The sequence below is a fragment of the Talpa occidentalis genome, unplaced genomic scaffold (assembly GCF_014898055.3).
Source record: "Talpa occidentalis isolate TD23 unplaced genomic scaffold, MPIMG_talOcc4v2.1 talOcc4.3, whole genome shotgun sequence".
Classification (NCBI taxonomy): domain Eukaryota; kingdom Metazoa; phylum Chordata; class Mammalia; order Eulipotyphla; family Talpidae; genus Talpa; species Talpa occidentalis.
The window spans coordinates 149,367,915-149,381,339 of NW_023603184.1; the positions used below are offsets into that span (position 1 = coordinate 149,367,915).

The following is a 13,425-nucleotide window of genomic DNA, read 5'->3' on the forward strand; positions in this document are numbered from 1 at the left end:
CTGGGCCATCAAAATCTTCCAGAAATGACAAAGGGCAAGCCCAGTCTCTCCCCATGCCTGCACGTCACCCCAGAGGAAGAGGTTGGGGTGGGCTTGTGCTCCAGGTTGTCACACCCCCCTCAGGGGGGGTGCCTGAAGAGATTTCCCCCTGCCTCTCACCACGCAACATCGATGGTGATAGCCTTGTGTTAATTACCCAAACGCCACTGCTGACCTGACGGAGGCAAAGGCAGCGGAAACCCTGCAGCGTGGGGCTTTGAGTCGAGGTTTTCAAAGGGTAACGCACCACTCTGGAGAGTGTTCCTCCCCAGCAGACATCGTCCCGGCAGACATCACGGGTTAGCCGGTTGCCTGGGGCGTGTATTCACTCTGGCCTGTGGGAAGGACTTGCTGTGGGGCTAAGGTCCTAAGGCTCGCTGAAGTCTGAGATCCCATATCCTGGTGTTTTTTGAAAGATCCTTAGATCGTGCTGGTGCTGCGTTTGTGAAGCCCGCAAGGGTGGCCGTGTGGGCTGTGGGGTTTCCTGCTCGCGAGGATAGACCGAACGCTGCCTGCAGGCAGGCTGGCCCTGGCTGGATCAGCCGCACAAGCCTTGTGTCTTCACCTGCCTTGGGATGCTCCGCTCACAGGCCCCGAGTGAACTGTGCCCTCCCCCACCCCTTGCAGGTGCTGGCGAAACTTTAACTGATGCGAGTTACTTTGTGGGAAGAGCTGGGCTGTGTGAGGCGCTGCTGCCTCTTACACTCCGGCCTCGGGTGCAGGGCCTCGGCCCTTCTCCCTCTGATAGCAGCTTTGTTCTCGTGGGCTTTGCAGAAAACAGTAATTAGCCGCCTGGGTTCCAGAAGTATGCCCGGGCGGGGGAAGCGCAGGGTGCCACCTAGAATGAGGAGTGTTACCCTGTGCCTGTGAGCACAGGCTGCTGGCCCCGCTCCCGTCGGCTGGGTGGTGGCGGCCTTGGATCGGTGAAGGTGCGAAGTGTTGGAATTCCTCCTCCGGGACCGGGCAGGATGCACGGGCAGTCATGGTGAGGGTGATGTTGGGTTGGTTTGTCCCTCGGGGCCGGCCCTCCTGGGAGGGGGGGGTGACCTTGGTCTCAGACATCAGCCTGTCGCAGGCGGTGTACTTGAGGAAGACCGAACAGTAACGGAGGTGACAGCGCGCCCAGCCCCGGCTCCAGGGCCTCCCCTAGACCGCAGTGCGCGGTGGCCCCCGCAGCAGCCGTGTCTGTCGGCGGTGTCCGGCTCGAGGGCCTGACGCGCAGCTGCTACCGGGCAGCGTCTACTCCGGTGAAAGGCGCAGCCCCTTGCTTCGGGGCGTCTCCGTTTATTCCACCTGTCTGCTTGTCTGCACTTGCGTCCCGCGCGGTGGGTTGCAGGGGTGGACGTGTTCCTCCAGGGCGGTGTAGAGCCGAGGGCGGCAGCCTCCGAGGGAGTGCTCAGACCCCGTGCAACCCCGGCTCGGGGACTGTCAGAGCCGCGGGGGAAAGGCCAGGACCTTTGCCGAGCCCTGGCCCAGGTGGGCTTGCGGGACTCAGCCAGTTGGCAGCTTCGGAGAGCCTCGCCCGCGAGGCCGGCAGCCCCTGCCCTCTGCTGCTGATAGTTGCCCACCACGTCTGACGTCGCCACACTCAGCGCAGCGGGGATTTGGGGTGCATGAGCCTCCTAAACATTTGTGGAGGAAACTTGCACTTTCAGAGCTTTGCAGACCCCCGGATCCCAGCGGGCTCTTGCGGACCTGAGATGTGCCGTTCTCGGGAGGAACAGCCCGTCTTTAAATCCAGCCTCAGTGCTAAAGTTTGAATTTCTTTCAAGTCTAAAGGAAATTACAGGAGACAGGTCTCCCGGGGGGGGGGGGGCGGGGGGCTTCCTTTTCCCGGGCTCTTCCTGCTACTACATCTGTGAATTGACTACAGGAAGATAACTTGAGAAGAGCCGCTGCCTGGCGTAGTTTACATGGCTTCGCTTCACTTGGGGTTCCAGGCTCAGTCCTGCTGCCTGCGCCGGAGCCGGGAGGGTGGTGGAGCGTCGCCGACCCCGCACTGGCTCCCCCATCCCACGCCACGGTTTCCCTGTTGTCACCTGGAAGAGGAGGAAGGGACTGAGGCACCTGGCTTTGTGGGGTGGTTCTCGTAGACCTTTCGGCTCCTCTCGTAGCCCTTTCTGGAGCCTCTCTAGGCTCCAGAGTCGCCTCCCCGGGTTCCTGGGCCGCCCTCGCTCTAGGCCTCTTGACCCTCAGAGAGCCCTAGAATGTTTCAGGAGAGTCAGCCCAAGGGCAGCCTCCTGCTATCTGATACACACCTATTAGGGCAGCGTCTGTTGACACAAGTATAATTTAATACAAAGAACGATCAAATAACGAATGATTAATTACACCGTGGGGTGTCGCTTTCTGGCGCATGCTCTCTGCAGCCTGCCGGCCTGCTCCCGCCCCTCGAGGCAGCCTGGGTCCAGGTTTGCAAGGTGGGGGTGTTGGTGCTGTCCAGGAGGATGGATGACAGCAATAAAGTGACTCCCTGATAGCCCGGCTGCGCTTAGCTCTTTGAATTAGTAATTTACAAGTGATTTTCACTTTCTGATTTCCTTGATTTGTATCATTTAATTTGTGGAGGGAGATAGGCTTTTATTAAAAAAAAAAAAAAAAAAGCCACCGGTGGAGAAAGAACAGCAATGAAAGTGAAATGGCTGCAATCACTGGATACATTTTTAAAACTCTGGGTTACTGAAGAGCCACCAGGGTACGAGGAAACAATGTAACTCAAAGTTTCTCACTTGAAACATTTTGAACTAATTATACACTCAGTGTTTTGGAATTCACTTGCTTTTTATAAATGACTCCAGATAGCGATTTAGGAAAAGGCCGATGTTTTTGTTGGTGTTCTCCTGGAGACGGGGCGCCCGCGGGCCCGGGGCGTGGGGGTGTGCGAAGGTCAGCCGCTGGCCCTCCGGCCGGCCCAGGCTCAAGCGCCGCCGCCTCCTGTTACCTTGCCCACGCTGGCGCCCACGCTTCACCTGTTGGCCTCTCCCGCGTCACAGCCCCGGCTCGGGACGTCCTGCCGCCGGGGAGGGCGGGTCTGGCGCAGAGGATGGCCCGCGGTCCCCAGCCGCCGCCTGTGCGCTGGACAGGTGCAGATGAAAACCAACTAGAAGCGCCGCTCGACTTCTCTTTGTTCTAGTTGACTTGTTTCTCCGCTGCGTTAGCAAACATCTGGCGAGTTCTGCAGCAGGACCAGGGGGCTCAGAGCTGACGGAGGCGAGTGCCTGTCTTCAGGCGTTGGCAGCCCCCTGAGTGCCGTGCGGATGGTCCCGGGACCGCGGCTTCCGGGGTCCTGTGGGGACGGGATGGCCACCACGGGTCCCAGAACCCCCTTCACATGTCTGCCGATCCCGCAGTCAGGGCCTCCTGGACAGCAGCCCGTGCCGCGCCCCCTTCGTGCGGCGTCCAGAGCCTGTGCTTGGCACAAGACTCAGTGAATGCTCGTGGGGGAGTGAATGAGAGGAAGGGGTGTGGGGGGAGCTTATCCCCTTCAGCGGGGGTTAAGTTCATGGCGGCTTCCAGGGGGTAAAATGCTTTGGGTCTGGCAGGATCAGTGGGCGATGACCCTAACTTGGCAGAGGGGAGCTGGTCACCAGCAAGCTGGTTGGGATTTCTACCATTAACTCCCAAGGAGTGATTCCTGTTCCCCGGATCTGTATGAGGGGTGACAACAGCAAACATTCTTTAAAAGGATGTAATGTTTCCGCAGTGAGTTTTTTTGGGGGTGAGGAGTGGGGAGCTAGGCTTGCTTTTGATAGAGAATCTCCTTGGCCTTCTGTATTTTTAATGTAATGACGTGAAACAACTTATTTTAAATGATGTCACCTTGAGAAAAATAATGAAAAACAAAAGGCTGTATTTATTAGGGACAGTGGTTGAGATCGAGTATGTAGAGCGGCACTTGCATCCCCAGGTGACGGCCGGATTGGGTATTAAGGTCAACAGATGAGCCCAGAGACGGGACGTGAGTGTGTCTGCGGTGTTTGAGATGTGCCATCTGCACACCACGGTGTCTCCAGCTCGTCCAGCCCCAGGGAGAGCCCACAGGAGGATTGACACGTCTTTGTTGCAGACGACACCTTTATAAAGTCTGTCTTTGTCTGTTTGGACGGATACAGGCATTCCCATTTGCTGTTAATTAAGACACGGACGTAGGTGCTTCTGTAGAAACTTGCCAGCCACGTCCATTCATTTGGCTGGTTTTAATTCGAGGATGGGTCTTGGCTGTTTGTTTTCTTATAACCCCTTGTTATTTGCGTTTTTGTAGTTGGTGTTCAGGCCTCACATCACTAATGGCTCTTAAGACTCACAGGCCCATAAAGCAAATGAAGCTGCAGAGAGAGGGCTGGCGGCGCAGGCGCCTCTCCCGGGGTGCCAGGGCGTACCAGCCAGAGGCTCCCGGAGGGGGCGCCGCCTTATCTAACAAATGAAGATAATTTTGAGAGACACGTAGGGGGGGTGAAAGGGAAGACAAGGGTGCTTTCTTGTCCGTCCTTTGTCGAGAACGGTTGCAGAGTGAGGGCCCTATCGCCAGTGCGAACCAGGGCTCCGCCTGCTCTTCTGGGGCACTGTCTTTGGGTACCAGCGGGGTGCACGGGGAGTTGCGTGGATTTGTTTGTGATGCTTGTCAAAGGGAATCCCGTGTTGCCCGGCACCTGTCATCACTGGGGTGACCGTCCTCAGACAGACACACGAGAACTGACTCCACCCACAATTGCCACCAGCCTTCCTGAGGCCGCACGTGCCGCGCTGGCTCTTCCGCTTGCAGCTCGGGACGCCTCAGACGTGTCCCCTCCGGTTGACTGTGGCAGGGAGCCGTGTCTCTTGTCCCAGTTCTCTAGATCTTGAGAACAGGACAGAACCAGTTGGTCTGAAAAGGGTGAAACGGAGCTTTGGATGCAGGGACGCTCACTGCTTACTGCCCCCGCCTGCCAGCCCGCCCTGGGCATCCCACCCACTCACCCAGAGCTCGAGACGCCTGCGTCCGATCTTAGCTCCCAGACCAGAATCCCCTTTCTGAGGGTCTGAGCGCTCTAGGATTTAAAAGTAGAGGCCTAGTCTGCTCCCTGGTTACGGAACATTCCAGAAGGCAGGCTCACTGGAGACACTGGGGTCTTGAATTTGGAAGAGAAGCCTGGAAGTGGACGTAGGGACCCAGTGGTTAGCACTGATTAGTGAGACTCGCAGCGAAAGGCATTTTGACTCCAAATTAGGAAGCGGAGCCCTCAGGCTTGGAACGAGCTGCCTCCCGTGTGGCGTCCAGTCCCCGGAGGCGCCGGGCGAGCGCTGGCCGGGGGTGCTGGACACAGCCGTGTCTGCTGTCTGGGGCTTGGAATGGATGATCTCAGCCGGCCCCGGGAGGCTGAGCGCCCTCTCGGGGTCTAGGACTTGGATGATTTTTGGATCTTTCCCCCGCACTTGGGGAAGGGACGTGAATGTCTGGGCTTCCTTGGCGTCTGCTGCCCGTCCCCTCCTCCACCTGTGGCCCCTTTCATCCTGCTGGCAGCACCGAGGCCTAGTGAGAGCCCTGCCTGGCAGGGGGCTCCCCTGGCTACCTGGCTGCCTGAGAACCTCAGAGGCCAGAAATGAATGCGGGACAGTGTGGGCTGTGAGGCCGCAGCCTCCTGCCTTGGCTGAAGAGCCGCCGCCCAGGTGCAGTTTGTCAGGGCTGGAAGACCCAGGAGCGCGCACTGCTGGCCACGGCTCTGACGTGCGCGCTCACTGGGGCGGGTCTGCAGGGGCTTCCTCCCCAAAGCTGCAGCAGCTGTAAATTCCCCTGTACTTGGCTTTGACACTTCATCCCCCGTATCAGCTCTTGTTACCCTCCCGTAGGCCGGCGGGAGCTCGAGCATGGCTTTTAAACTTTGGACAAGTGCCCTTCAGCCTGGGTGCCAGAGAGCAGGCCTCCTTGTCCTTGGCCTGCCCCCTCCCCCTGCAGCAGGGAGCGTCGTCCACGTGTGGATCTGCGTAGTCCCCCGCACAGCCAGGCCGTGTTTATTCCACAGCCGTTCTCGCCCGGCCCCTCCTCGCCCCCTTGTGCTCTGCTCCTGGGCCCCAGCAGGCCGAGCTCTGCTGCCCTCCGTGCCGGCCACCTCCTGCTCTCCCGGCTGGCCTGCCCTAGAGGCGCAAGCACTGGGGGGTGCTTCTCCAGGCGCATTCTCACCCCACCTTCTAACTTCCAGGCTTTCCAAAGTAGAGACGCAGATGGTGTCCCTGGGCCTGTGTTGCCCTCAGCCCGACGTGTCCACCCTTTTCTATAAAAAGCGCCGCTGCTCGGGAAAAGCAGTCAGCCTGGCCGTTTTAGGCAATGTCATAAACTTGCTGGTCGGCAGTGCCAGCAAGTTCCTCTCCTGCAGGGAGGTGCAGCCGTTCACACCCAGAAGTTAGTGTGTGGGGCCTCCCGGAGCACACGGCCTGCTGGGGACTCTCACCCTAATTCTGAGGAGTGGTTGTGCATAGCTCTCGTGGCATTGAGAGAACCTTCTTTGTCAACCACCAAGAGACTGGGCCGCTTTGGGCAAGATTTGGGGTTTTGACTTGGCCCTGGAAGTGTTTGCTCTGAGCCCAGTGTGGGTGGGACAAAGCAGGCGTGGGTGTGAGTGCCCGTGTGGATGCTGGGTGTGGATGCTGGGATCTGCAGGGTCCAGGTCCAGGCAGCCCCTGCTGGAAGCTGTGACTTGGGATATGCCGTGGGGACACCGTGGGGACAGTCCTCCTGGACCAGCCTTGGAGAGCTAGATGCGACACTTGCGTGCACACTCCCTCCCCTCCAATTCTGTGCCCTCCGAGGGCCAGCGAGGGGACACAGGGTCTCTGCCTTTGCCCGGGAGCAGGTAAAGGTGGCTAGTCAGTTTCACATGTGCATTGCACCTTCAGGTGGCCCCTGGCACGTGTACCGCCGCCCACATGCCCTCTGAGTTGGGAGTGTCTCCTTGCACCTTCTGGCCTGTGGGGCGGGGTGGAACTTGGCTCCAGCCTGCAGAGGCCCTGCTCAGTGCCCGCCCCCCGGCGCCACCCACCACACCGGGGCTGACCTGCGCCTGGGCCAAGGCTGCAGTTCAGGCCAAATCTGCTAACAGGTGTGTGTCGGAATAAAGGTGTGCTGTGTTTGAGAGGGGTTCCAGCTCGGGGAGCAGGCTCCTGGCCCCGCGGCGATGCTCATCTCCTCCAGGGCCGCGTCGAGTCTGGCCCGCGGGGCGCATCCGGCTCACTCTGCTCTGGGGGCATCTGCTGTGCAGTTTCTTGGCTTGTGTCCACACGGGGGCTGTGATGACACTGTGCGAAGGCCTTTCAGGATGGTCAGAGTCCCAGAGGCACCTCTGCAGCCTGGTTTGGCGATTTTGTCGATATGCGCCCTCGGAGACTGACTTGGCCTCTCTGTGCCTCAGTCCTGGTCTGAGAAACGGGAGTTGGTCATCACGCCTGACCTCCTGGCACACGCCTGACCTCCTGGCAGCGTGATGGGTGTGCGCTCGCATGTGTCTGTGCACACACCCCGTTGGGCAGCCTGCGGCAGGAGGCGCAAGGCCCTGTCCATCGCCTGCCCAGCCCTCTCGTGCTACCCCCTGCCCAGCCCTCCTGCCCCGCGAGCATCTGCTGTGGGGCGTCCTCCTGAAAAACAAAAAGTTAGTTTTTCCCTTAAGGCGTGATTGGTAAAGCAGTGGTCCTCAGAAGGAGGTAACTCTGGGGGTGCCACCATTTATTATTTTATTTTCTTCAACTGGATTTGCCTCCTTTTCCACTGTGTGTGTGTAAATACACATCCTCACAAGCTGTATTAAAGTTCAGCGTCGTGACGCTTGTGTAGTATTAGCCAATTATGTAAATATGTGAAGTGAATATATTTTACAATCATTTAGTGCCTTTAAGCATTGAGGTAAGCTCAATTTTAAAACCCAGAATAACGCACTCGGGGACTGCTCGAAGCTGCACGCGGCGGCCCTGGGCTCCGGCTCGGACTCTGGTTCCGAGGGACCATTTGCATCGGCCTTCCCGGCCTTCCCGGCCTTCCCGGCCCGCCGCTCACTCCCGAGGGGCGTTACCTCTCCCTCCCCGGTGCTCCTGCTACGAGGCCCTGGTCCTCCTGGAGCTGCGTGGTCAAAGTCAGGCAGGGGTCCTGACCTTGTGTCTTGTGCCTTGAGGAAGGGCCGAGCTGCCCCGCGAACAGGGGACGTGACTCTCCACACAAGAGTCAGGATATTTACGCTCAGACTCGCGCGTGGGGCCGTCGTCTTTCCCAGTGGGAGGCTTTCGAGCCGCTTCCCTTTCTCCTTCAGGCTCATGTTGGCTGCCGATCCCGTGGGCGGAGAGTGAGGTCTCAGGTTCCATCCGGTTCGGGTTCTGGCCTAGTCCCAGGCGGCGGCCGGTCGCCAACGCCTGTTGTTGATGCCCGGGCATCCGCCCCGCGCAGGCCTCAGGCGATAATAGGATTTGTGTCTAATGCCAAGTCAATCCTGGAAGGCCACTCAGCGTGGAGACCGGCTTACAGTCCGTTTCAGGCGGGTGTCCAGACACTGAGGTGCATGGAGTTAGGATGTGCGGAAACTCGCAGGGAAGGCTGTTGCCTCTCCCGGTGTGTCGGCAGGCAGCTGGGCTGCAGAGCTGACCCGTCGGCTTTAAATTTCGTCCGTTGCCAGACAAGTCTGAGATTCACGCACGAGACTCAGAGGTGCGTGGGGTGCTGGCCGCTGCGGAGGTCAGAGGTCGCAGCCCCTCGCGCCTGGAGGGGAACGCCCGTGCCCCGGAGTCCAGGTGTCCGCGTGAGCCCGGCCTCCCCTCTTGGCCTCTGCTCCGCGCCACGAGGTCTGCGCGTCTGTCTGTCCCTCAGATTGTCCCCGCCGGGCATCCGTCTGGACTTGGGGTCCCAGCATGCACGCTGGGCATGGCCCTGGGAGTGTCTGCGGAGCATCCACCTCCCCAGCAGTGCCGGCCTCCCTGTCCAGGAGGGAACCGTCATCCTGCCCAGCCCCTTGCCTCCAGCACACTCCTGGGACTTTCTGTCTCTCCTGGCTCCCCGGTGCACCCTATAGGTGCCAACTCTCGGTGCCGCACCCCACACACCCTCTGGGCCTGCTGGCACCTGTCCTGTCCGGTGCTTACTTCCTCTTCAGGGGGTGTGGAGGTGGGAACGGGGCCTTCCCCTGGGGTTGAGGATTTTGTCGCGATCATGTGTGTGGCGGCTCATGTCCACCCCGGTGGGCCCGGGTGTTGCTGCAGCTGGAATCAGAATCGCTGATTTCCCGAGTTTGAGACCGTCCGGGCGCCGCCCAGGTGGCAGAGGGTGCAGTGGGGGGATGTGCTTTGAGCCGGTGACAGCTGGGGGCGCGCGGGCGTGGGGGCAGGGCCGGCCTGGCCCCTGCTTCCTGCCCTCCCCGGGGCGCCCGCCACCCGGCCGTGCTGTTTGAAGAATGGACCCTTCATGCCTCTGTCAGGTGGTTCCGCCGCTCTGGCCTGAAGCCCGCCGGGGAGCGCTCCTGACGGGGCTCCGGGAGCACGTGCTCGCTGCGCCCCCGACTCCAGCTGCTCTGCAAAGTGGACGCTTGTGCGCAGTTCCCTGGGCTTCCTTGCTCAGGATCCCTGAAGACACAGAGATCAGCCCGGCCCTCCCGTCCCCCGCAGCCTTCCCCGCCCGCCCGCACGCGCCTGCTCGCCTTTCCCTGCCCGGTCACGCCGCTGGGAGCAGAGCCGCGGGCGGAGGCGGCGAGCCGGCCGTCCCTCCCCGTCGCGGCCGGTCGCCCGCAGTCCTGGCATGGCACCCGCGCCGCGGCCGACCGCCAACGTTTGTGGGTGGCGGTGGCTTCCCCGCCCACTCAGCTGCCGCTCAGGTTGGGGGCCCCCGGGGGGCAGGTGCCCGCGCAGCCAGAGGGGTCCCTGGAAGCACAGGCCGTGGCCTGTCCCCTGCAGGTGGCGCACGGGGGGGCCCTGTTGCTCCCCCGCCTCCCTCTTCTTGATGTCACCTTGGTCAGGCGACCGCTGCTGGGCGTCCTGCTGCCCAGGTCACCGGCTCCCCTGCCTTGTGTTCCTCCCCCTCCCCCACCCTCCCCCCTCCGCCACTGGTGGGTCCGAAGGTGCTTCCCTCCCCTGGGCTGGGAGGCCTCTCGCGCCTGCCCCAGGCTTGGGCCTCAGCCCTGGCTTCCCTTTTATTGTTTGAGGACGTTGGGGCTGTTACTGAAACAATTTACCCTGGGAAGTTACAGCAGGAGGGGCTTTGTCTCCTCCCTCTCCACACACACCTGCCCTTTTGAAGGGGAGACCACACCCGGCCTTTCCAGGGCGGCCCAGGTGGGCTCCGGAGGCTGCAGCTGCTCCTGGCAGGTGCCGGCGGCCCCACCCCACCTGCAGGCTCCGCCCTAAAGGTTAAATTTTGTCCTGGAGACAGGTCCTGCCGTGGCGTTTGAGAGCACCGCAGAGCCCGCCCGTCCGCGCCCTGCCCCGCGCTGCCCCGCGGGCCCCGGGTCTTGTGTCCTCCCTGGTGTCTGGGGCTGCGGTCGTCGTGTTTTTCCTTCTTCATTGTGTTTTCCTTCTCGTGCTTCCCCCGCCAGTTCAGTCGTAGCATCGCGCGGGCCACATCAATGATGTTATTTTCAGAGTTCTAAATCCAGCCGTATAAACACGTTGCGTCTGGCCTTGCGGGTTTGGCACGAAGCCACGGCTGCGACGTGAAATATGCCAGAAGCCTTCTTGGAAGGCCTGGCTGCTTGTTCCGATTAGAGTGTGCGCTGGGATCTCGGTGCTGGGACTCGGGTGGCCCTTGTTTACTAGAAGATTCGACCCCTCCCTGCCTCCCTAGCCTATTCCCAGGGATTTCTGCTCCTGCCTTGGGGCCAGTACTGCACCTGGGTCCCAGGGCTGCCCCCAGGGAAGACCAGCCCGCAGCCCGCAGGTCAGTTGCTTCGTCCAGGGAGGGGGAGGTAGGCCTTTTGAAGGCGGTGCTTGCTCTTGGAGGTTGGAATTTTTGCACCGCTTCATTGCAGGAAGCAAAAGTCAGTTTACTGCACCTGAAGGATGTGCTACGCCCTCAAGTTAGGCGGTGGTCCTGGAGGTGCCGATGTCCCAGTCGGCATGGGGCAGCGGGGCCTGCCTCCCCCTGAGGTGCCGGCACGGGGTCGAGATGACCAGCAACCAGGGCAGCTGTGCATGTGACCCCACAAGGTTGTGGGGGCCTGTGCCATGGAAGCTACCAAGGGGGGAGGCCTCCAAGGGGGGGGCAGTCCAGTCACCTGCTGCTGTGGACTCAGCTCCATGGTGGCCCAAGGGGGCCCAGAGTCCGCTATCTTGGCCTCAGTGGGGTCTCCAGCACGTTGCTCCCCCCATGCCCCTTCCCCGTCTACCCATTGGGATGTTTGGGGCAAGTTTGGGGACAACGGCTGATGACGAGGCAGGGATGCAGAGTTAAATGAGCAGAAGAGCCGAGCAGGTGGTTTGCTGTGCTGCTGCGTCGAGAGCTGGCTTCCGCCCTTCCGGCCTCGCCACCCCAGGAGGAGCTGGGCCCCCGGGCGCCGGGCTGTGTGCAGGGCTGACGGCGTCCGCCGAACTGAGCAAGTCCAGGTGCCACGCGTGCGTCTTGGGGTTTGTCCCTCCAAGGCCTTGTGGGAATGTTTGACACACCTGCAGCCGGCAACGGAGAGGCTTCCCCGTGTGCCCAAGGGCCCGTGGTCATGGCGGCGGGGGTGGGGGGGGCTCCACGCAGGTGTCTGTTGCTCTGACTCTTCCCCCATCAGGACGCAGCACCCAGCCTCATCTGCCCCTCCGCGGGACCCTGGCCTGCTCCTGGTGCCTCTGCGGTTCCCATGCACCTCCCCCCATTTCCACCCCACCCCTCCTCCCCCCTCCTTCCTCCCCCATCCCCCACTCCTCCCTGCACACCTTCCAGTCCCCATCTGCTTCCACCCCCCACCCCCCACCCCGCACTGCCTGGGCCTGCACGTCCTGCTCGCAGCTGGAGGGGCTTCCGGCGCCTCCTGCCGCTCTTGCTGGGTCTCACACACTGGCCGGAAGCAGGACTCAGGCTGCATCTCACGCTCTCGGGAGCCTCCTGATAAAACCCACCGCTCCCTGCCCTGCGGCATCCGCAGAATCAGGCTGCAGCCCGCCCCGCCCCCGCCCCCTCACCTGCCCTCTGCCTGGCCGCTGCTGCTGTCTCCAGGGCCCAGCGCTCAGGTGCCAGCTGCCCCGCCTGCCCTCCCCGGTGCCCTGGTGCCCCGGGCCTCTGCTCTGGCCCCTGGGTGGAGCAGGTGGGAGCTGGAGCCGCATGGCTGTCTCCCCGCTCATTGGCTGTGTCTGGCTCCAGAGAGCCGGAGAGAGAACGAGTCAGTGAGAACAAGAGAGCCCGGGAGTGAGTCGCGGCCAGGGCTGGGCCGGCGACCGCGCAGGGCACTGGCAGTGGACGGACGGCTGCCAACGGTGCCCGGCCTTGGCGCTCGCAGCGGCTGCTGGCCAGGGGCCTTCCCCAGGGGCCCCGTGTGCTGTGCCCGGCGGAGGCGAGTCTTGGAGGGCAGGGCCTCGGGATCGGGCTCGGCGGGAGAGCAGCTCAGAGCACCTTTCCGGAGGTGCGCTCTGAGCCCCCGCCTGGGGGGATTGAGGGCCCCCACTTGGGGGCAGTTGAGGCCGCAGGACAGTAGGAGGTGGCTTTGGGCTGCAGTGAGGGGCGTGGGGACGCCAGGGGGTGGGCAGGAGAGGGGCTCTGGCACTGGGGCCACTCATTTGCCCCACGCTAGGCAGGGGGCGAGGCTTTGACCCCAGCCCCATCCCCACCTGGACACGGCCTGCCCCAGGGTGGACTGAGCTCTGCACCCAGGGACAGCCACTGGGAGGGACTCGTGGCCACCGAAGCCCCTGGGACGGACCCTGAGATGGGGGGGCTGCCCTCCGTGGTAACGGTGATGGGGAAACCATTAAGGAGCAGGTGGAGCCGCACCCACCCTCCTTGGGCTGGGGGTGCAGGGATGAGACCCGGAGTTAGTGGGCCGTTGGCTCTAAGTAGCGCTTATTCACGTGCAGGACGTCCTGTGTCGCCAGAAAAAATTTTGTTCCTCCGAGATGCCCCCTCGCGGGCGGCGTGAATGGCTTTGCCCCTGGAAGGAAAACGCAGCGGCCGCGGCTGCAGTGTGGGGCCCCGCGAGTGTTTCATGGAAACGAGCCGCAGCAGCACAGGTGTCTGCCGGGAGCGCCTGTCTGTCCTGCTCTCGGTTCCCAGGCCCGTGCTGCTCTGTCTCGCGCGGACATCTCGGCCCTCGGGCGTGTCCTGGGCCCTGCTCACCCCACGGGAGCCTGCAGGCCCGAGCAGCGCCCTCCTGGGAGCTGTGCAGGCACCTCGGCCCCGGCACGTGTGACCGGGCATCCGGAGGGCCTGGCCCTCACCTCCTCTTCCCGTGCAGCTGCTTCACCTGGTGC

At 62.1% G+C, this 13,425-nt stretch overlaps 1 protein-coding gene across 3 annotated transcripts in view; it reads left to right on the forward strand.

Moving 5' to 3' along the window:
• The window catches only part of AGAP1 (ArfGAP with GTPase domain, ankyrin repeat and PH domain 1), a 357,631-nt gene that overhangs the window by 82,243 nt on the left and 261,963 nt on the right, over nucleotides 1-13,425 (forward strand). The gene's annotated exons all lie outside the window — the stretch shown is intronic.